We start from the raw sequence: 21,662 nt of genomic DNA on the forward strand, positions 1-21,662 counted from the left end.
CAGAACACTCAGGGGAAAGTGAGATTGGGGAGGGACCTGCTGCCAGTTGTCAGTCAGAATAGAAGGAAATCCATGAGTGACATCTGCCATAATGATTCCACATCTGCAGGGAACAGTCCTGAACTTGGAGAGCTCACAGGGTCTATGTAGGGCATCCCAAATGTTTCCTGCATTCCCAAACAGTTTTTGAGTTGGTTTAACCAATTCTTCACCTGTGTAGGCAGCTCTCGGGATCACTTCTTTCTCAGAGCCCTGGAGGTCTGGGACTCATGGCTCTTCCCCTCGTTCCAGCTGCGAGATCACATCAGGTTTGGAAATTGGAAACCCTACTCCAGGTAAAGAAAACAAGGGAGGTCAGTGGAATTTGTGGGATACTTGTCACAAAGAATATTCCATGGTTTAACCCCAGCTCATTTTTAAGCAGTAACATCCCAAGGCCATCTTCCTTGGCTCAAAGTGGCAGGAGAGTTATTATTATTATAAATCATATTCATTACCTTAGTGCCTAAGGACCAACTAACAGTGGGTCCCCATTGTGCTAGGCAAACTACAAACAGAAAATCATAGATGGGCCATGCCCTGAAGAATTTACAATCTAAATAGACAAGACAGACACAGAATGGGGGAAGGGGTAGAACCCACTGTTAGAATAGAGATATTCAGGCCTGCCTGTAAAGCCTATACTTTAAGAAACTTAGGTGTATTTTTATCACTTTGTCTTTATACCCCTGTAACTAGCTAAGAATCAAAATCTCAGTCCACCTGTGTATGGGCCGTCTCTCACTAGGATAGTCTGAGGCCTTGTTCTTAGGCTAAGGCCTTTGGCTAAGCAGCAGGGGCAGACGTAAGCTGGGAAGCGTAGGGTCACATCCTCACATCCCAAACCAGTCACATTGAAATAAGGTGCTATTGGGCTGTTGGGAAGAGAATCCTGTCCGGATAGTGCCCATCCCCACCAGATAAAGAAACAGATCTTAAGACGGTTAAAGAAAACTTAGTTTTATAGCATCCTGTTGTAGTCCTAAGGTTTAATCTGCTTGTTTACATAGATATATCTTTTCTTATAAATTTGAGTATTTGATATAATAGGTTTATAGATTTATATTAAAAGTTAGTTTGGCTGTAATGCAAGAGACCTATAGGCTAAAACCCTGTATGTTAAGCTAAGGCGAAGATAGCATATTTTTTTGGGACCCTTTACCCAGAAAAGTAAAGATGACCCAAATAGATAAAACACCCAAGCAGATGTCTAGGGACGTTTACCTAACCCAATAGACAATGCAGGATGGAAAAGGGGATTTTTCAAAGTTGTACCCACAGACTTAACAAGTACACCACAAGTGTGTACATACCTGTCATCCATATGCACATACATACTAGCCTATGAGGTAAGTGTACCCTGTGGGGGAAGGATGAAATTTGGGCATAAGAAGAAGGATTTCCGACCAATGCCCTATACAAAGAGGATTCATCTCGCCATTTTAAAGGCAATCTACCCACCTATCTACTCTTCATTGTCTCCATCTTCAACAACGTATCGATGCTCCCCATCTACGACGGCTATTAACTATTAATAGGACGTACTTTGTTTCTTTTCAAACTTTAAGTTTTAAGGGGACTAGGCTAAGCTTGGTTTCCCTATGCTTTATTTCGGTTTAAGGTTTATTAAGTTAAGTTAGAGAGTAAACAGCTTTAACAGCTCTTTGCATCAGTTTCCTCTGCTAGAGGTGTGAAGCCGGAACCGCCAGAGGCGGAGTCCTGTATCTTCCAACACCAGATTATTAAAACAGAGTGTGAGTATCAACCAAAGTTTGCAGCACCTAATATTGTATTATCATATTGTGGCAAAGTTCCTCCGCTACCTTGGTGGGTCCTGCGCTTATTGGCAGATTTGGTCACCTCAGAGCTCTTCCCCTCTGGTGGAACCCACAGTCCGGGTCAACACTTCCTATGTCTGATCAGGAGTTGGGAGGTTTGGGGGGAACCCGGGCCCGCCCTCTACTCCGGGTTCCAGCCCAGGGCCCTGTGGATTGCAGCTGTCTATAGTGCCTCCTGTAACAGCTGCATGACAGCTACAACTCCCTGGGCTACTTCCCCATGGCCTCCTCCAAACACCTTCCTTATTCTCACCACAAGACCTTCCTCCTGGTGTCTGATAACGCTTGTACTCCTCAGTCCTCCGGCAGCACACCCTCTTACTCTCAGCTCCTTGCGCCTCTTGCTCCCAACTCCTCTCACACACACCACAAACTGAAGTGAGCTCCTTTTTAAACCCAGGTGCCCTGATTAGCCTACCTTAATTGATTCTAGCAGCTTCTTGATTGGCTGCAGGTGTTCTAATCAGCCTGTCTGCCTTAATTGTTTCCAGAAAGTTCCTGATTGTTCTGGAACCTTCCCTGTTACCTTACCCAGGGAAAAGAGACCTACTTAATCTGGGGCTAATATATCTGCCTTCTATCACTCTCCTGAAGCCATCTGGCCTGACCCTGTCACATATCCCCCCCCCCTGCTCAACGCCACGGGGTTGGGCAACTTGGGAAGTCAGGCAGTGTATATGTGACAAGCCATCTGCATTGCCATGGTGGCATCCAGCCCAGTGTTGTATGGTGAATTGGAAAGGTTGTAGGGACAGGAACCATCTGGTCACCCTTGCATTCTTCTCCTTATTTCGCTGCATCCACTGGAGGGGTGCATGGTCGGTCACAAGGGTAAACCATCATCCCAGAAGGTAATAATGTAGTGTTTCCATGGCCCATTTCACAGCTAGGCACTCTCTCTCAACCACGGCATACTTCTGCTCTCTCGGGAGGAGTTTCCTGCTGAGGTAGAGGATTGGGTGTTCTTCATCTCCGACCATCTGCGATAGGACAGCTCCCAATCCTACTTCAGATGCATCTGTTTGTAACATGAATTCTTTGTTGAAGTCCGGGGCTATAAGCACGGGGTTACTGCAGAGGGCTGTCTGTAGATCCATGAATGCTTTCTCTGCGGCATCTGTCCACTTCACCATGTCTGGACCCCAGGCTTTTATCAGTTCCATCAGGGGACTCGCTCTGGTGGCGAAATGGGGAATAAATCGCCGGTAGTACCCCACCACACCCAGGAATGCCTGGACTTGCTTTTTCCGATTTGGCCGAGGCCAATTTTGGATAGCCTCCAGTTTGTTTAGTTGGGGCTTGACCATGCCCCTTCCTACAATGTAGCCAAGGTATTTAGCCTCGGCTAGCCCTATAGCACACTTGGCTGGGTTGGCTGTGAGGCCAGCCCGTCTTAGCATGTCCAGAACCGCTTCCACCTTTTTCAAGTGGGTCTCTCAGTCGGTTGTATGAATAATCACGTCGTCCAGGTATGCAGCTGCATAACTGGTATGGGGCCGCAGGAGCTTTTCCATAAGACACTGGAAGGTGGCAGGTGCCCCATGCAGTCCAAAAGGAAGAACAGTATATTGAAATAGACCCTCTGGGGTAGAAAATGCCATCTTTTCTTTCGCATCTTTGGCAAGGGGAATCTGCCAGTACCCCTTTGTTAAATCAAGGGTGGTCAAAAATTGGGCATTTCCCAGGCGGTCAACTAACTCATTGATACGGGGTATGGGGTATGCATCAAATTTGGATATCTCGTTCAGCCGGCAAAAGTCAGTACAAAACCTAGTGGTGCCATTGGGTTTGGGCACCAACAGAATCGAGCTCCATCATTGACTGTGGGACTCTTCGATGACTCCCAACTCCAACATCCTTTTTACCTCCGCCTTGATCTCCTCCCTTTTTGCCACTGGGACCCGGTAGGGCCTTAACGTTACCTTTGCCCCAGGGTCTGTGATAATGTGGTGATATGTTTCGGTGGTCCGGCCTGGTTTGGTTGAAAACACATCCTGGTATAGGTTGATCATCTCAGTTACCTCCTCCTTCTGGTTTGGTGTCAGATCAGTGGATATCCTGATCTGCTCCTGCAGGTTATTTCCCTGGATCGGGGTCTCTTGGACCACTACACATGCCTCTCGCTGGTGCCAAGGCTTTAAGAGGTTAATGTGATAGATCTGTTCCTGTTTCCGGTGTCCTGGATGCCGCACCTTGTAGGTTACTTCCCCCACGGGTTCAACCACCTCATAGGGCCCCTGCCATTGGGCCAAAAGCTTGCTTTCTGCCGTGGGTACCAACACCATCACCCGATCCCCTGGTTGGAACTGGCAGACTTTTGCCTGGTGATTGTAATGGGTTCGCTGGGCCTCCTGCGCCTTTTCCAAATGTTCCCGTACAATGGGGTGACCGGGGCAATCCGGTCTCATATCTGCAATAAATGTTCAATTATATTTCTCCCCTCATTGGGTTCCTCTTCCCAGATCTCTTTGGCGATATCTAATATGCCACGGGGATGGCGCCCATATAATAATTCAAAGGGTGAAAACCCAGTTGAGGCCTGAGGTACTTCCCGAATGGCGAACATAAGGTAAGGTAATAGGTAATGTCCCAATCCTTCCCGTCCCGACTTACCACCTTCCTTATCATAGCCTTGAGGGTTCGGTTAAACCTTTCTACCAGCCCATCGGTCTGCGGATGATAGACTGAAGTTCTCAGGGTGTGTATATGGAGCAGCGTACAGAGGTCCTTCATTAGCTTTGACATAAATGGGGTTCCTTGGTCGGTTAATATCTCCTTTGGTAGCCCCACTCGGGCAAAGATCTCCACCAACTCTTTAGCTATTGTTTTAGAGGCTGTGTTCCGCAGGGGGATGGCTTCTGGGTAGCGAGGAGCATAATCCAGAACGACAAGTATATATTGGTGGCCCCGGGCTGTCTTCTCCAGGGGTCCCACTAGGTCCATGGCTATTCGCTCAAAGGGGACCTCTATGATGGGAAGGGGTACTAAAGGTGCCCTCAAATGGGGACGGGGACTGTGCAGCTGACACTCCGGGCAGGAAGCACAGTACCTCCACACTTCTTCATGTTCTCTGGGCCAGAAGAACCATCATAGGACCCATGCCAGGGTCTTCTCTACTCCCAAATGTCCCCCAAAAAGATGACTATATGGGCAAGACTTAATACAGCGTTCTAGTGTTTTTGAGGTACTATGATCTGCTGTACCTTCTGCCCCTGTACTGGTGCGACCCGGTATAAGAGATCCTTCTTCATTATGAAGTAGGGTCCTGGTCCCTGGGTTTTCCCTTCCACGGGGACCCCATCCATTTCGGTCACCTCATTTCTAATGTTGTCATACCTTGGGTCTTCAGCCTGATCCCGTCCAAAATTTCCTCTCACAGAGCTAATCTGCTCGAGAGCTAGAGGCCCAGTCTCTGTTGCCTCTACTGGTTCAGAGGCGTTAGGGTGGGGGTCAGAGTCAGGTGCTTCTCCCTCCTGGGCGGCATCCTTTTCAGCTGCTCGGGTTCGCCTACCTACGAGAGTGACCCTCTGGCTTTGGGTCAGTATTCGGGTTCCCAAGGCCTTAGCTGCCCTTCTTTCCCTTTTTGTCTTCCTACCCTGTCTGGGAGTGGAGAACAAATCTGGGGCTATTTCAGAGAAGACTGGGGGTTGACAGTCTACTGTGGATGCCTCATTAACTTCAGGGTTCCCCTCTTTCTCCAATCCTCCTACTGGGAGTAAGTCTCCAAACCCTGGAAAGTCCCTCCCTATGAGCACCGGGTATGGGAGTTTAGGGACTACACCTGCTGCTACCTCAGTAGTGTTCCCCTGGATTTCAATTTTTACTGGGATGGTTGGGTAGTAACTAACTGTCCCATGGACGCAGGTAATCCCCGTACGTTTAGCCTGTAGCAGCTGACTACGCTTCACGAACTTTCCTGAGATAAGCGTGATAGCACTCCCCGAATCAACCAGTGCCGTGGTCTCTACCCCATTTAGTTTCACTGGTCTGGTGTACATATGTGGGGTTAGCGAGACCCCTACAAGGTGGATTAGGGAGATTACACTGCATAGGCTCCTCGGCATTGGGACACTGTGCAGCTATGTGTCCCCACTCTCCACAGGCATAACATCTGTATGGAGCCCTAGGTGGTCCCCGGTCTCTTGGTTTGGGCAGTCTAACATCCCGATCCTCTTCTCCCTCAGTGCTCCGACTCTTTGTGGCTTCTGGTGGGCCTTCAGCTCCTCTCTTTTTCCACCTGGGCTCTCCTGGTGGCCCACTCACCCGAGCTCTCGGGCATGGTGCTGCTAGTTTAACCCGGGGTGCCTCTTCCTTAACTGGTCGGGTCAGCTCCCCTGCCGTCCTTCGCCTCTCTACCAGTGCGACAACCTCATCATAGGTGGAGGGTTCGTTCTGGTTTACCCAGGCACGAAGGTCTGGCGGTAGCCCCCTCATGTATCGGTCGATGACCAGAACCTCTAGTATCTCTTCCGAACTCCGGGACTCAGTTCACAACCACTTTCGTGCGAGATGGATGAGGTCATACAATTGGGACCGTGGGGTTTTGTTTTCCTGGTACCTCCACTCATGATACCGTTGGGCCCACACTGTGGTCATTACCCCAGATCTGGCCAGGATCTCTGCTTTCAGCTGGGGGTAGTCTGCTGCAGCCTCTTCAGGCAGGTAATAGTAGGCCTTCTGGGCCTCCCCGCACAGGAATGGGGCAAGGATGCCAGACCACTGATCTCGAGGCCAGGCCTCCCGTAGGGCTGTCCTCTCAAAGGCCAGAAGGTATGCCTCTACATCATCCTCCTGCATCATTTTCTGCAGCCAATGGCTGGCCCGTATGATCTGCATCCCATCATGGCCGCGATTCAGCTCCGTAAGGGTTTTTATCTGGTTTACCAGTTCCCGCAACATAGCACGGTCCTGAGAAGCCTGGTCCATTAGCAGGCGATTAGTCTCTTGCTGCAGCCGTACTGCCTCCTGTTGGGCGGCTGCCTGGACACGGGTAGCCTCCTGCTGGGCTGCCGTAGCTTGTATTAGTGCCCACATTATGTCATCCATTGTGGTGAAAAAAAATAAACCCTCTCCTTTTTTTTTTTAAATCACCCTCCTTCTTCCGCCACGCTGTGCACACCAATTATCCCACTCGATCCCACTCCTGACACCAGTTGTGGCAAAGTTCCTCCTCTACCTTGGTGGGTCCTGCGCTTATTGGCAGATTTGGTCGCCTCAGAGCTCTTCCTCTCTGGTGGAACCCACAGTCCGGGTCAACACTTCTTATGTCTGATCAGGAGTTGGGAGGTTTGGGGGGAACCCGGGCCCGCCCTCTACTCCGGGTTCCAGCCCAGGGCCCTGTGGATTGCAGCTGTCTATAGTGCCTCCTGTAACAGCTGCATGACAGCTACAACTCCCTGGGCTACTTCCCATGGCCTCCTCCAAACACCTTCCTTATTCTCACCACAAGACCTTCCTCCTGGTGTCTGATAACGCTTGTACTCCTCAGTCCCCGGCAGCACACCCTCTTACTCTCAGCTCCTTGCGCCTCTTGCTCCCAACTCCTCTCACACACACCACAAACTGAAGTGAGCTCCTTTTTAAAACCCAGGTGCCCTGATTAGCCTGCCTTAATTGATTCTAGCAGCTTCTTGATTGGCTGCAGGTGTTCTAATCAGCCTGTCTGCCTTAATTGTTTCCAGAAAGTTCCTGATTGTTCTGGAACCTTCCCTGTTACCTTACCCAGGGAAAAGAGACCTACTTAATCTGGGGCTAATATATCTGCCTTCTATCACTCTCCTGAAGCCATCTGGCCTGACCCTGTCACAATATGTATCTCTTGAATAACAGTAGTACAATTGCAACTCTGTAATTTTAACTGTTTTACCATCTGCTTACTATTTCATTGTTTTTAATAAAAGGTCTTTATGACTATATCTGTCTCAGTGTGAGCTTCCTGTCATACCCCCGAAGGTCCTTTTATAACATCTGTGAAGCCTGATTCAGGACAAACTTTTATCTTCTGATCAAACTAATTAATATCCATAATAATAATAATAATAATTATCAATTAATTAAAAATTAATTAAATAAAAATACATTAAGTGGATCAAAAAAATCAACATTACTAACACACCCCAAATCAGGCTACACTGTCTGGCAAGAAATCCCTTATCAATGGTTATGGTTGTGAAACACTCATTTCTGTATTGTTTTCTCTTTATGGCCACCACTTTTACATTGTTAATCAGTCTGGTTCTCTAATTGTTTCTGTCTGGTGTATAATTAATTTTGCTAGGTGTAAGTTAATTAGGATAGTGGGATATAATTGGTTAGAGAATTATGTTACAATATGTTAGAATTGGTTAGTTAAATTTCAGCACAATGATTGGCTAAGGTATAGCTGAGAATATTACTATATAAATTGAGTCAATAAGGAGAGGGAAGAGAAATTGGAATAATAGAATCATAGATTCTATGAATCATAGAATATCAGGGTTGGAAGGGACCTCAGGAGGTCATCTAGTCCAACCCCCTGCTCAAAGCAGGAACAATCTCCAACTAAATCATCCCAGCCAGGGGTTTGTCAAGCCTGACTGTAAAAACCTGTAAGGAAGGAGCTTCCACCACCTCCCTAGGGAACCCATTCTAGTGCTTCACCACCCTCCTAGTGGAAAAGTTTTTCCTAATATCCAACCTAAACCTCCCCCACTGCAACTTGAGTCCATTACTCCTTGTTCTGTCATCTGGTACCACTGAGAACAGTCTAGAGATCCATCCTCTTTGGAAACCCCCTTCAGGTAGTTGAAAGCAGCTATCAAATCCCCCCTCACTCTTCTCTTCTGCATACTAAATAATCCCAGTTCTCTCAGCCTCTCCTCATAAGTCATGTGTTCCAGTTCCCTAGTCATTTTTATTGCCCTCCGCTGGATGCTTTCCAATTTTTCCACATCCTTCTTGTAGTGTGGGGCCCAAAACTGGACACACTACTTCAGATGAGGCCTCACCAATGTCGAATGTTTGTTAAGGGGGAGGGGGGAAAAGGGAACCCGGACACGGCAAGCCTCTGCAGCATGAGAGCTGAGAAGGGGGTCACGGGGTAAATGTTTTGCGGCATCAGAGCTGGGAAAGGAACACTGGGGAACAGACTGTATCGGCGTAAAGAGATAAACCTGACTGGTGTGAAGAGCTTCGGAATACGTAATCTTATAGGGGTAAAAATTGTACGGGCTACACTACCACCCACTTCCTGGACACTACAGTGCAAATAAGCGATGGTCACATAAACACCACCCTATACCGGAAACCTACTGACCACTATACATACCTACATGCCTCCAGCTTCCATCCAAGACACATCACACAATCCATTGTCTACAGCCAAGCCCTAAGATACAACTGAATTTGCTCCAACCCCTCAGACAGAGACAAACACCTACAAGATCTTTATCAAGCATTAGTAAAACTACAATACCCACCTGGGGAAGTGAGGAAACAGATTGACAGAGCAAGACGGGTACCCAGAAATCACCTACTACAGGACAGGCCCAACAAGGACAATAACAGAACACCACTGGTCATCACATACAGCCCCCAGCTAAAACCTCTCCAGCGCATTATCCACGATCTACAACCTATCCTGGAAAATGATCCTTCACTCTCACAGACCTTGGGAGGCAGGCCAGTCCTCGCTTACAGACAACCCCCCAACCTGAAGCAAATACTCACCAGCAACTACACACCACACCACAGAAACACCAACCCAGGAACCAATCCCTGTAGCAAACCTCGTTGCCTACTCTGTCCCCATATCTACTCTGGCGACACGATCAGAGGACCCAACCACATCAGCCACACCATCAAGGGCTCATTCACCTGCACATCCACTAATGTTATATATGCCATCATGTGCCAGCAATGCCCCTCTGCCATGTACATTGGCCAAACCGGACAGTCCCTCCGCAAAAGAATAAATGGACACAAATTGGACATCAGGAATGGTAACATACATAAGCCAGTAAGTGAACACTTCAATCTCCCTGGTCATTCTATTACAGATTTAAAAGTCACTATCATTGAACAAAAAAACTTCAGAAACAGACTTCAAAGAGAAACAGCAGAACTAAAATTCATTTGCAAATTTAACACCATTAATCTGGGCTTGAATAGGGACTGGGAGTGGCTGGCTCATTACAGAAGCAGCTTTTCCTCTCCTGGAATCGACACCTCCTCATCTATTATTGGGAGTGGACTACATCCACCCTGATTGAATTGGCCCTGTCAACACTGGTTCTCCACTTGCGAAGTAACTTCCTGCTCTCCATGTGTCACTATATAATACCTGCATCTGTAACTTTCACTCTATGCATCCGAAGAAGTGAGGTTTTTACCCACGAAAGCTTATGCCCAAATAAATCTGTTAGTCTTTAAGGTGCCACCAGACTCCTTGTTGTTTTTGTAGATACAGACTAACACGGCTACCCCCTGATACTTGACTACCACCCTGTGACATCATCAACAAAGTGGCCATTTGTGCCGGGGTAGGGGCCCTGCTGTGGGAGGGAGGAATGCAGCAAGGACTCAGCATCTGTGGCCAGGGTCGCTGTGCATAGAGATGGGGAGGTTATATGGGGAGGGGGATAATGAGTGAGAGAGGGAGGTCAAGAGTTAAAACTATAATATTTGGGGGGAAAATGTATAGTGAAGTGAAACTGAACAGAAATAAAACTGGAGTGTAGGCTTTAAAGCAATGAGGCTTGGGTACGGATTTGGGGTTAAAGGTCTTGGATCCCCCACAGCTCTAGATCCCCAAACCTCTTCTCCCTCCCACTGACCCACCCAGCCGACTTCCTGGGTGCCCTTACTCCACACTCCCCTCCCCTTCTTCCCATTACTCTCAGCCGTCACCACCTCCCGGTACCTTGGTAGCTTCTTGTGTTCCCTCCTCGTCTCTCACTACCTCCTCCCTCCCTGCTGCTTCTTAGCTCTAATCCTGCACATACCCTCCCCATGTCCTGGCACCCCAGAATTATCTACTCCCCGCTTCTCCTCCCCTCCCATGGCTCTGTTCTCCCTTCACCCGTGGGGTCCTGAATGGTAACATTATACGCTCTCCTATCAAAAGAAGAGCTCATCTGACTGTCACACAAGCCATGCATGAGTCATAAATCCATTTACTCAATTTAGAATTCTACAGGTGGCATATTTTCTTCTTAAAATGAGGAAAAGGCATGAAAGCTACAGTTATTTATGTAGTTATTAATGTAGCCAATAAGGATACATTAAATGCAATTTTAAAATGACTGACGGCACCAGAAAGGCACGTGTCCCAAAATTATAATACTGGGTGGGAGATAAGGCAAAAAAAGGGGGGCAAGGAAATGTCTCAAAACTTGTATGATGAATAAAGGTATAAAGTTATTAGTACTCAGGTTCTTTATTGACAGCTTCTAATAACCGAGGGGACAGGACTCCTTACCCAGAAAGACCACCGTCTCATAGTTCTCCTGCATGTCATCCCTGTAGAGGGCTCTCTGAACAGGGTCCAGCAGAGCCCAATCCTCCTTGGTGAAATACACAGCCACCTCCTCGAAAGTCACCGGCCCCTGAAAGAGAAAGAGTCCAACACTCAGTACCTTCTGCCCCACTCACAACCCCGCTATTCACGGAACAGCAGCACCAGGTAAATGGAAGCTCTGGGAGGCACATGTTAACAGAGTCCCACCCCACCTTCCTTAGAGCAGCCAGGAGGCATCAGAGGGTGGAAAGAGAGAACCTTTGTGTCTCCCAGCTGACAGACGGAGGCAGGGTCTTCACATTTATCACATACCTACTAGCCAGAGTTTGATATAGGAGATGGGGCTGTCTCTGGACCTTACTGGTGGCTCCCTGGTAGGAATCCCAACACTCTCCAAATAAAATATATGGAAGGAAGGGAAAGTCAATAGTAAAGAATATAAGTTAGAAGGTCAGAATTGTAGAAATTTGTTAAGGGAAGCTAGAAATCAATGACCAATTAATGAAAATAAGAAGGAAGTTTTAAAAAAGTATATTAAGTACAAAATTAATCCCTAACAATGGTAGTGGTAAATTACTAGATGGAAATTGCAGAATTATCAAAAATAATGCAGAAGAGGTAAAAGTGTTCAATAAATATTTCTCTCTTGGATTTGGAGAAAAACAGTCATATAGTCATATCATAAGATGTTGACGACGACACTCTTTCCATTCCAACAATAACTCACGAGGACGTTAAACAGCAGCTATTAAAGTTAGACATGTTTAAATCAGCAGGTCCAGATAACTTCTATCCAAGAGTTTTGAAAGACCTGGTGGAGGAGTGTGGAGGACTGTTAATGTTGATTTTAATTAGGACTTGGAACACTGGGGAAATTCCAGAAGACTGGAATAAAGCTAATGCAGTCCCAATATTTAAAAAGTGTAAAAGAGATGACCCAGCTAATTACAAGAATGTTAGTCTGACATCAATACTGGGCAAGATAATGGAGCAGTGAATATGGATTTAATTAATAAAGAATTAAAGGAGGGTAATAGAATTAGTACCAATTAACAAAGGTTCAGAGACAATAGAGCATATCAAACTAACTGGATATCCTTATTGGATGAGATAAAAACATTGGTTGCAACTAATAGTATTGATATAATACACCTAGACTTCTGTAAGGCATATGACTTGGTTCAGCACAACATTTTTACTAGAAAACTAGAAAGATACTAAATAAACACAGCATACATTAAATAGATTAAAAACTGTGATTGCAAATGGGGAACCATGGTCAAGTGGATTTCTTTCTAGGGGGTTCCCACAAGGATTGGTTCTTGGCCCTGTGCTATTTAACATTCTTATCAATGACCTGGAAGAGAATATAAAATCATCACTGATAAAGTTTGCAGTTGCCACAAAGATTGGGGGTAGTGGTAACTAATGAAGTGTCAGTAGATTCAGGCTCCAGCACTGGGAGTCTGGGAAGTTTTCCCAGCCCTGGCTGGAGGGCAATTTCCTGTTCCACAAAGAGGGGAAGTTCCATTCCCAACTCCTGTGCCTTGAAATTAGGCCCTATCTCACACTACACCCCATATTTAGCATAGTGGGGTGATTATAATATGATTAGGACATAATTCTGATGCATTTTGTGCAAGATGCGTCATGTTCGGTGTCATTGGAAAAGTTATGATTTGCCGAATATGATTATCCTACCTGTGTGCATGGATCATGTTTGTATCTGAAGTTATGAATATTGACTATGTATCTGTATTTCAAATGTGCTTACTCTGGTTAACACCCACAACTAGCCTTTCAGGTACAACAGTGAAGAAGCCAGACAGTGCTGATGGCTCATCAACAAAGACAATGGACTCTGGAAGAGCTTAGCCTTCCTGTGAATGTTTCAGACAGTCTATGAGTCATGGCTACTATGACTCAGCAGGGCATGCTAGGGCATGTGACCAGACCACATGACACTGAACTCCATTTTGGTACCTGTATTTTTCCACTAACTGGACTGGGAACTGAGTTTGGAACAAAGGGTTCCCACCATATGGAAAATCTACCTGAGGTGGGGTGTGACATCATCTCTTGGCCTCATTCCCCTGTGATGGGTTGGATCACAGAAACCCCCTTGGGAGCTGCCCTAATGTACCAAGACTACCTCTGCTCCTGTTTTCCCTGCCAGCTCAGGATTCCAGCACCCTGTCTTGCTGAGCCAGACACTCCCGTCTGTTCCAACAAAGACGGTCTGAATTACTTGCCCCAAGCTGCAAGTTTACCTGAAAACAGCTCACAGAAGTGTGCTTGTCTTTAGCACTCAGATGCCCAACTCCCAATGGGGTCTAAACCCAAATAAATCTGTTTTACCTTGTATAAAGCTTGTACAAGGTAAACTTACAAATTGTTCACCCTCTATAACACTGATAGAGAGATATGCACAGCTGTTTGCTCCCCCAGGTATTAATACATACTCCGGGTTAATTAATAAGCAAAAAGTGATTTTATTAAATACAGAAAGTAGGATTTAAGTGGTTCCAAGTAGTAACAGACAGAACAAAGTAAGTCACCAAGCAAAATAAAATAAAATGCACAAATCTATGTCTAATCAAACTGAATACAGATAATCTCACCCTCAGAGATGCTTCAGTAAGTTTTTTTTTCAGACTGGACACCTTCCAGGCCTGGGCACAATTCTTTCCCCTGGTACAGCTCTTGTTCCAGCTCAGGTGGTGGCTAGGGGATTCTTCATGATGTTTCCTCTCTCCCTCTTTGGGCTGTTCCACCCCTTTATATATCTTTTGCATAAGGCGGGAACCCTTTGTCCCTGTGGGTTTCCACACCCCCCTCACTGGAAAAGCACCAGGTTAAAGATGGATTCCAGTTCAGGTGACATGATCACGTGTCACTGCAAGACTTCATTACCCACTTGCCAGCACACACATATACAGGAAGACTCACAGGTAAAACACAGCCATCTGCAGACAATGGTCCTGGTTAATGGGAGTTATCAAGATTCCAAACCACCATTAATGGCCCACACTTTGCATAATTACAATAGGCCCTCAGAGTTGTATTTTATATTTCTAGTTTTAGATACAAGAGTGGTACATTTATACAAATAGGATGACCACACTCAGTAGATTATAAGCTTTGTAATGATACCTTACAAGAGACCTTTTGCATGAAGCATATCCCAGTTATAGGGGTGTATGGGGTTGTCAGGGAGGGGTAGTACCTCTGATGGGGGAGCAGTCGTACTCCTAGGAGTAGCTCATCCACTTTGGTCCCCACTTGACACCCAGCTCTCACCTGTGGCTCCAAGTAGCTGTCAGCATGCGACAGCGGCCACACCCCGGAGACTGTCTCGACTGGCGGGCTAAACCAGGTGAGGGTAGCTGATGAGTATGAGACTCTCGGTGAGTCAGGGCTTGTCTACCCATTGCATGCGAAGGCTGGATCCGGCTGACTGAGGCAACCTGGTTCAACCTGGTTCAATGGTCAGGAAGGCGGTGACAGCAAGCGTTGTGGAACGCTTAAGAGCACGACAAGACACGTAGGCGTCCTGGTCATCCACTGCGCCCTGTCCTATCTCCAGCCGTCTCGACTTCTGTCCTGCCACTGGATACAGATAGGAACTGGGAAGAGAGAGTGAGGCTGACGTTGCGCAACTCTCCCACACTTTAATCCAATTCACGTGCAAGTCTCAACATCATATCATATCATATCAAGTCCTGTGGCGATGGGCGAGCGACGAAGCAGCAGGTGTGGATACACTGGGAGCTGTAGCCGCGGACCTGCACATAGGCGGCTCAGGCATAATGGTCATTCCTCACTGATGGAAGCAGCAGTGGAGCTCGGCATCTTCTTGAGCGACTGAGCAGCCCCATTCAGGATTGCACTGCTCACCTCCGTAGAACGAGGAGGGGGCTAGAAAAGGTGCCCTAAACATTGCCTGCTTCACCTTACCCTGGCCAGCATACCGCAGCTGGCGGGGATCCCATAAAAGCGGTCGAACAAAAATAAAAACAAAATTTAGAGTGACACCGATCACTATTGGCACATGGAATGTGCGCACGTTACTGGACAACATCACGGCAGACAGAACGGAGAGAAGAACAGCACTTGTCGCTAGAGAGCTCGCACGCTACAACATTGATATTGCAGCCCTTAGCGAAACTCACCTTGCTAATGAAGGACAGCTATCCGAGTCAGGTGGTGGCTATACATTCTTCTGGAGTGGCCGCAGCAGTGATGAGCATCGCGAATCTGGAGTTGGCTTCGCCATCAAGAATCATCTTGTTCGGAAACTTGCCAGTTCCCCCAAGGGTATGAATGACCGGCTCATGACAATGCAGCTTCCGCTTCAAAAAGGAAAACAAGCTACTTTGATCAGCGCATATGCTCCTACAATGACCAACCCAGAGGATGTGAAGGATAAATTCTACGAAGAACTAGATACTCTGTTATCGTCAGTGCACCGCACAGACAAGCTGATTCTGCTTGGCGATTTTAACGCAAGAGTCGGATGCGATGCTGCAGCCTGGGAAGGAGTCATCGGGAAAAATGGAGTGGGAAAGTGCAACAGCAATGGCCTGTTACTGCTGAAAACTTGTGCAGCACATGGCCTTCTGATCAGCAATACGGTCTTCCGCCTTCCTACCCGCAACAGGACTTCGTGGATGCATCCCCGTTCCAAGCACTGGCATTTGATCGATTATGTCATCATCAGGAGAAGGGACAGACAAGATGTCAGGGTTACAAAAGCTATGTGTGGCGCTGACTGTTGGACGGATCATAGGCTCATAGTATCCAAAATGAAGCTCCGTATCATGCCGAAGAGACGACCGCAAGGCTGTAAGACTCTCAAAAGGATCAATGTGTCGAAGCTGAAGAACAGCCGCATCACTGAAAATCTAGCGGAAGACCTAGAGAATGAGCTTGCTGATCTTCGTATTGAGGATGACGCTGAGAAAGACTGGGAGCGATTCCGCAACACTGTCCATACAGCTGCATCGAAGGTATTGGGGCCCTCCACATGCAGGCGGCAAGACTGGTTTGATGAAAATGATGCAGAAATCCAGGCCTTACTTGCTGAGAAGCACCGCCTGCATCGTGCATATCAAAACGATCCATCCTCGGCGGCAAAGAAGACCGCCTTTATCAACGTTCGCAGAACAGTACAGAACCGATTGCGCAAAATGCGGGACTTGTGGCTGAGCGCCAAAGCAGATGAAATACAGGCATATGCAGACAGGAACTACTTTAAGCAGTTTTATGAAGCCCTTAACACACTCTATGGTTCACAGTCTTCTGGGAGCTTTCCCCTCCTGAACTCTGATGGTACTGTGCTCCTTACAGAGAAGACGCAGATTCTCCAGAGATGGGCTGAACACTTTGAAGCAATTCTCAATCGCCCCTCAGTCATCAATGATGAGGCCATTGACAAGATGCCCAAGTTGCAGTCAATGACTCCATGGATGCTTCACCAGAAGAGGACGAAGTGAAGAAAGCTATCAATCAGCTGTCAAGTGGCAAAGCCCCAGGGTCAGATGCCATACCAGCAGAGGTGTACAAAGTCGGTGGACCCGTGCTGCTACGGAAATTCACTGAGCTGTTTCAGTCCTTCTGGGGGCAGAGAACCATTCCACAGGAATTTAGACACGCATCCATCTTGCACCTCTATAAGAGGAAGGGCAATCGCCAGGTATGCGACAATCACCGTGGAATCTCGCTGCTTTCTACAGCGGGGAAAGTTCTTGCACAGGTTCTGTTGAACCGATTGATTACTCACCTGGAGAAGGGCTTACTGCCAGAATCACAGTGTGGCTTCCGCAAAGGTCGTGGGACTATTGACATGATCTTTGCTGTGCGTCAGCTACAGGAGAAATGTCAAGAGCAGAATCGTGAACTCTACACAACTTTTGTGGACCTCACGAAAGCATTAGACTCTGTCAGTCGCCAGGGCCTGTGGAGGATCATGTCGAAATTTGGCTGTCCAGACAGATTTATACGAATGGTACGTCAATTTCATCACGGTATGATGGCTCGTGTCCTGGATGACGGTGAAACATCTGAGGCCTTCCCAGTCACCAACGGCGTCAAGCAAGGGTGTGTTTTAGCACCCACTTTGTTCAGCATGATATTCTCTGCCACTCTGACTGATGCCTTTCAACACTGCACTGAAGGAGTAGGCCTGAAGTATAGAACTGATGGGAAATTATTCAATCTGAGGCGACTGCGTGCCATCACCAAGGTGAAGGAAACTGTACTTCGAGACTTTCTCTTTGCTGATGATTGTGCTCTGAATGCTAGTACTGAGCCAGAAATGCAAGCCAGTATGGACAAGTTTTCAACTGCATGCAATAACTTCGGTCTCACTATTAACATCAAGAAGACTGAGGTCATGCACCAGCCAGCTCCCCACGCTCCGTACTCAGAACCGTCCATCACTGTAAATGGACAGAGACTTCAGACAGTGGACCACTTCACGTACCTGGGCAGTATTCTTTCCCGAGCAGTGTCAATCGATGATGAAGTAAACTGCGCTTCAATGTTTGGGAACGTCGAGGGATCAGCCTATCAACGAAGCTGAAGGTCTACCGAGCAGTGGTGCTTCCAACTCTGCTGTACGCCTGCGAGACGTGGACTGTCTATCGGAGTCATGCACGAAGGCTCAGTCACTTCCACATTTCCTGTCTGCGAAAGCTTCTAAAAATCAGATGGCAGGACAAAGTACCCGATACTGATGTCCTTACTAGAGCCAGTCTGCCGTCAGTTCACACATTGCTGATGAGAGCCCAGACCAGGTGGGCCGGACATGTTGTGAGAATGTCAGATGAACGCATTCCTAAACAGCTCTTCTACGGAGAACTCACTCAGGGAAAGCGCTCCCATGGAGGTCAAAAGGAGCGATTCAAGGACACGCTGAAGACCTCTTTGAAGTCCTTCGAGATCAACACCGCCACATGGGAAACCTTCGCACTGAACCGTTCAGCATGGCACAGCCTCATTCACACAGGCAGTAATACCTCTGAGGCAAGGCATATTGCTGAGGCTGAAAAAAAGCGTGAGCTGCGCAAGTCCAGAGCTGCTCATACATCATCGACAGTGCCATTACATGTTTGCCCGACGTGTGACAGGACGTTCCACGCCCGAATTGGACTGATCAGTCATCTTCGGACGCACGAAGCCTGGTCATCGAAAGAATGAGTTGTTGAGGTCTTCATCGATAACGATGGACGAACATCATCCCAGTTATATCATATTCACTTATCATATTTTTATAAAACCATATAGACTGCACAACGTCACATCCCCAGACAAGAGAACTCCTGAAAGCACCTGAGAAACAAAGACTGAACTAGGGGAAGTGTTGGTCCCAGAGTAAAGGATTTCTAGCTTGTGTATGGAAACTTGGGGGACTGCTTCTATCATCAGTCAGGGTGAGAAATTGCTAATTCAAATTCTATCCATCTAGTATGTTATGCTTAGTTTGAGTTTTTGGTTATTTGCTAAGTAATCTGCTTTGATCTGTTTGCGATCACTCATCACTGGGATATTGGCTGTTGTCTTCTATCTGTCCTTGAGTGGCTTAGGTAAAGCACTCAGGTAGCTTAGTTGGGTGTATGGCGCTGTAGTGAGGCAGCCTGGCTCCCAGTCGCCCCTGCGAGGGACGAGCCAGAACAGCCGCCAGAGTGGGCGGAATCACCGCCACCTGTCCCCGCCCCCCCGGAAGTCAAGGGGCGGGACAGGAAGTATAAAGGCCCGGCCCCTGCGCTCAGTTGCCGGCCGACCGCGGGAGAGGACAGACGCTGGTGCCTGAGCTCCTGCTGGGCCGAGCCTGCCCTGGGCCCAGTATCCTGAGGAGGACTGGCCGAGCCGGCCCCGAGCCCGGTATCCTGAGGAGGACTGGCCGAGCCTTCCCCGGGCCCGGTATCCCGAGGAGCGGCCTGAGCTTCCCCTCGCCGAGGGTCCGGAGGAGCCACCCAACCTACCCAGCGCTCGGTGCCCTGAGGAGCCCATGGTCTGGGACACGGTGGAGGAGGCTGAGGACATGCAGGTACCCATGTAGGGGGAGATTGGAAGTGGCCTGGGGATAGCAGACCCCGAGTCCATGTCAGTGTGTTGCGGTCAGGATCCCCACTGACCCAGCAGCAGACGGACTGCTGCTGTTAGGGCCCCGGGCCAGGACACAGTGGAGTGGGTGGGCCTGTGTCCCCCCTGCCACCCCACCCCGGGTGGCAGTCTCTCCCCCCCCCACCTTCATGCCAATGCTCAGGTGTAGGAGCCTGGACTTACCTTAGTACTGTTTGCTGTCCCACCCTGACCTAGGGCTCGGCCTAAAGTACTGTTTGTTTGCTCAGCCCCTGCCTGAGGGCCTGAGCAACTGAACTACTGTTTGTTTGCTCAGCCCCTGCCTGAGGGCCTGAGCCCTAAAGTACTGTTTGTTTGCTCAGCCCCTGCCTGAGGGCCTGAGCCCCTAAAGTACTGTTTGTTTGCTGCCCCGCCCCAAACTAGGGCTTGGGCTTGCAAGACTGAACTGTTTCCCAGCCTCATGACGTGAGGTGGCCTGGCTCCCAGTCACCCCTGTGAGGGACGAGCCCCACCCTGGACATCTACAGGTGCCACCTGCTGTCCTGTGGGTGATAACAGGGGCTGGAGGGGCTGGCTGAATCTCCAGCAAAGCAGTGTGAGAAGGGCCAGCCCAGCTTCAGGGTTAGAGGGCACAGCGGTTCCCAGAAACCCCCCAGACTGCACCCAGGGTGACAACCCATCACACCCTAGATTACACAAGTCTCAGCAGGTTTGTCACATCCTGTCCCCTCCCTTTCTCCACCCGAGATATTTCCTGCCTCCCACCACCTCTAGCAGCTCCCACCCTCCTTTGCATTTACTGCTCCTCTCTCTCCAAGCAGAACCCACCACCAGCTCTCTGATAATCCCTTACCTGAGCCAGCTCCATTGAAGCCATTTCCTTCCCCCTGGGAGAATGGGGTGATCTGGAGTGAAACCTGGACGTTCTTCTATAACCTGCCAGGGCAAGAAGGGCAATGTGAGAGAATTCAGAGGAGTTTTTTGTCTATTCCACATGCCGATTCCCCTCAGGATTTTTCCCTGCTAATGGATATTCTAGGTTCTGCCACACTGTGAAGCAAAGAGTAACCTTATTCCAGTACAGGCCTAGCCCCCTCGCACCAGGGTGTAACCCTCTGAGACATGGTGAAACCCTCCCAGTAGCGGAGTCTCTCTGTTACACTTATCAAGTTTGCGGATGATACCAAGCTGGGAGGGGTTGCAAGTGCTTTGGAGGATAGAATTAAAATTCAAAATGATCTGGACAAACTGGAGAAAAGGTCTGAAGTCAATAGGATGAAATTCAATAAGGACAAATCCAAAGTACTCCTCTTAGGAAGGAACAATCAGTTGCACACATACAAAACAGGAAATGACTGCCGAGGAAGGAGTACTGCGGAAAGGGATCTGGGGGTCACAGTGGATCACAAGGTAAATATCAGTCAACAGTGTTACACTGTTGCAAAAAAAGCAGGTATCATTCTGGGATGTATTAGCAGGAGTATTGTAAGCAAGACACAAGAAGTAATTCTTCCGCTCTACTCCACGCTGATTAGGCCTCAACTGGAGTAGTGTGTCCAGTTCTGGGTGCCACATTTCAGGAAAGATGTGGACAAATTGAAGAAAGTCCAGAGAAGAGCAACAAAAATGATTAAATGTCTAGAAAATATGACCTATGAGGGAAGACTGAAAAAATTACGTTTGTTTAGTCTGGAGAAGAGAAGACTGAGAGGGGACATAATCAGTTTTCAAGTATTTTAAGGAGGAGGGAGAAAAATTGTTCTTCTTAACCTCTGAGGATAGGACAAGAAGCAATGGGCTTAAATTGCAGCAAGGGAGATTTAGGTCGGACATTAGGAAAAACTTCCTGACTGTCAGAGTGGTTAAGCAGTGGAATAAATTGCCTAGGGAGGTTGTGGAATCTCCATCATTAGGGATTTTTAAGAACAGGCTGGACAAACACCTCTCAGGGATGGTCTAGATCAGGGGTGGCTCTTTAGAATTTAATATGCATCTCCTTGTATAGGCACCAACTCCTGGGCTGGAGCTACAGGCACCAACTTTCCAATGTGCTGGGTGTGCTCACTGTTCAGCTACAGGCCCTGCCCCCACTTCACCCCTTCCCACTCCCTCCGCTGAGCCCGCAGTGCCCTCGCTCCATTCCCCCCTACCCCCGAATGTCTTGCATAGCATGAACAGCTGATCAGAAAGTGTGGGGAGGGAGG

General features: G+C 48.1%; 1 protein-coding gene across 1 annotated transcript in view; it reads right to left on the reverse strand.

Moving 5' to 3' along the window:
• LOC135889397 (zinc finger protein 208-like) overlaps positions 1-21,662 on the reverse strand; it is a 685,678-nt gene that overhangs the window by 277,508 nt on the left and 386,508 nt on the right.

This window comes from Emys orbicularis, chromosome 15 (genome assembly GCF_028017835.1).
Source record: "Emys orbicularis isolate rEmyOrb1 chromosome 15, rEmyOrb1.hap1, whole genome shotgun sequence".
NCBI lineage: Eukaryota > Metazoa > Chordata > Testudines > Emydidae > Emys > Emys orbicularis.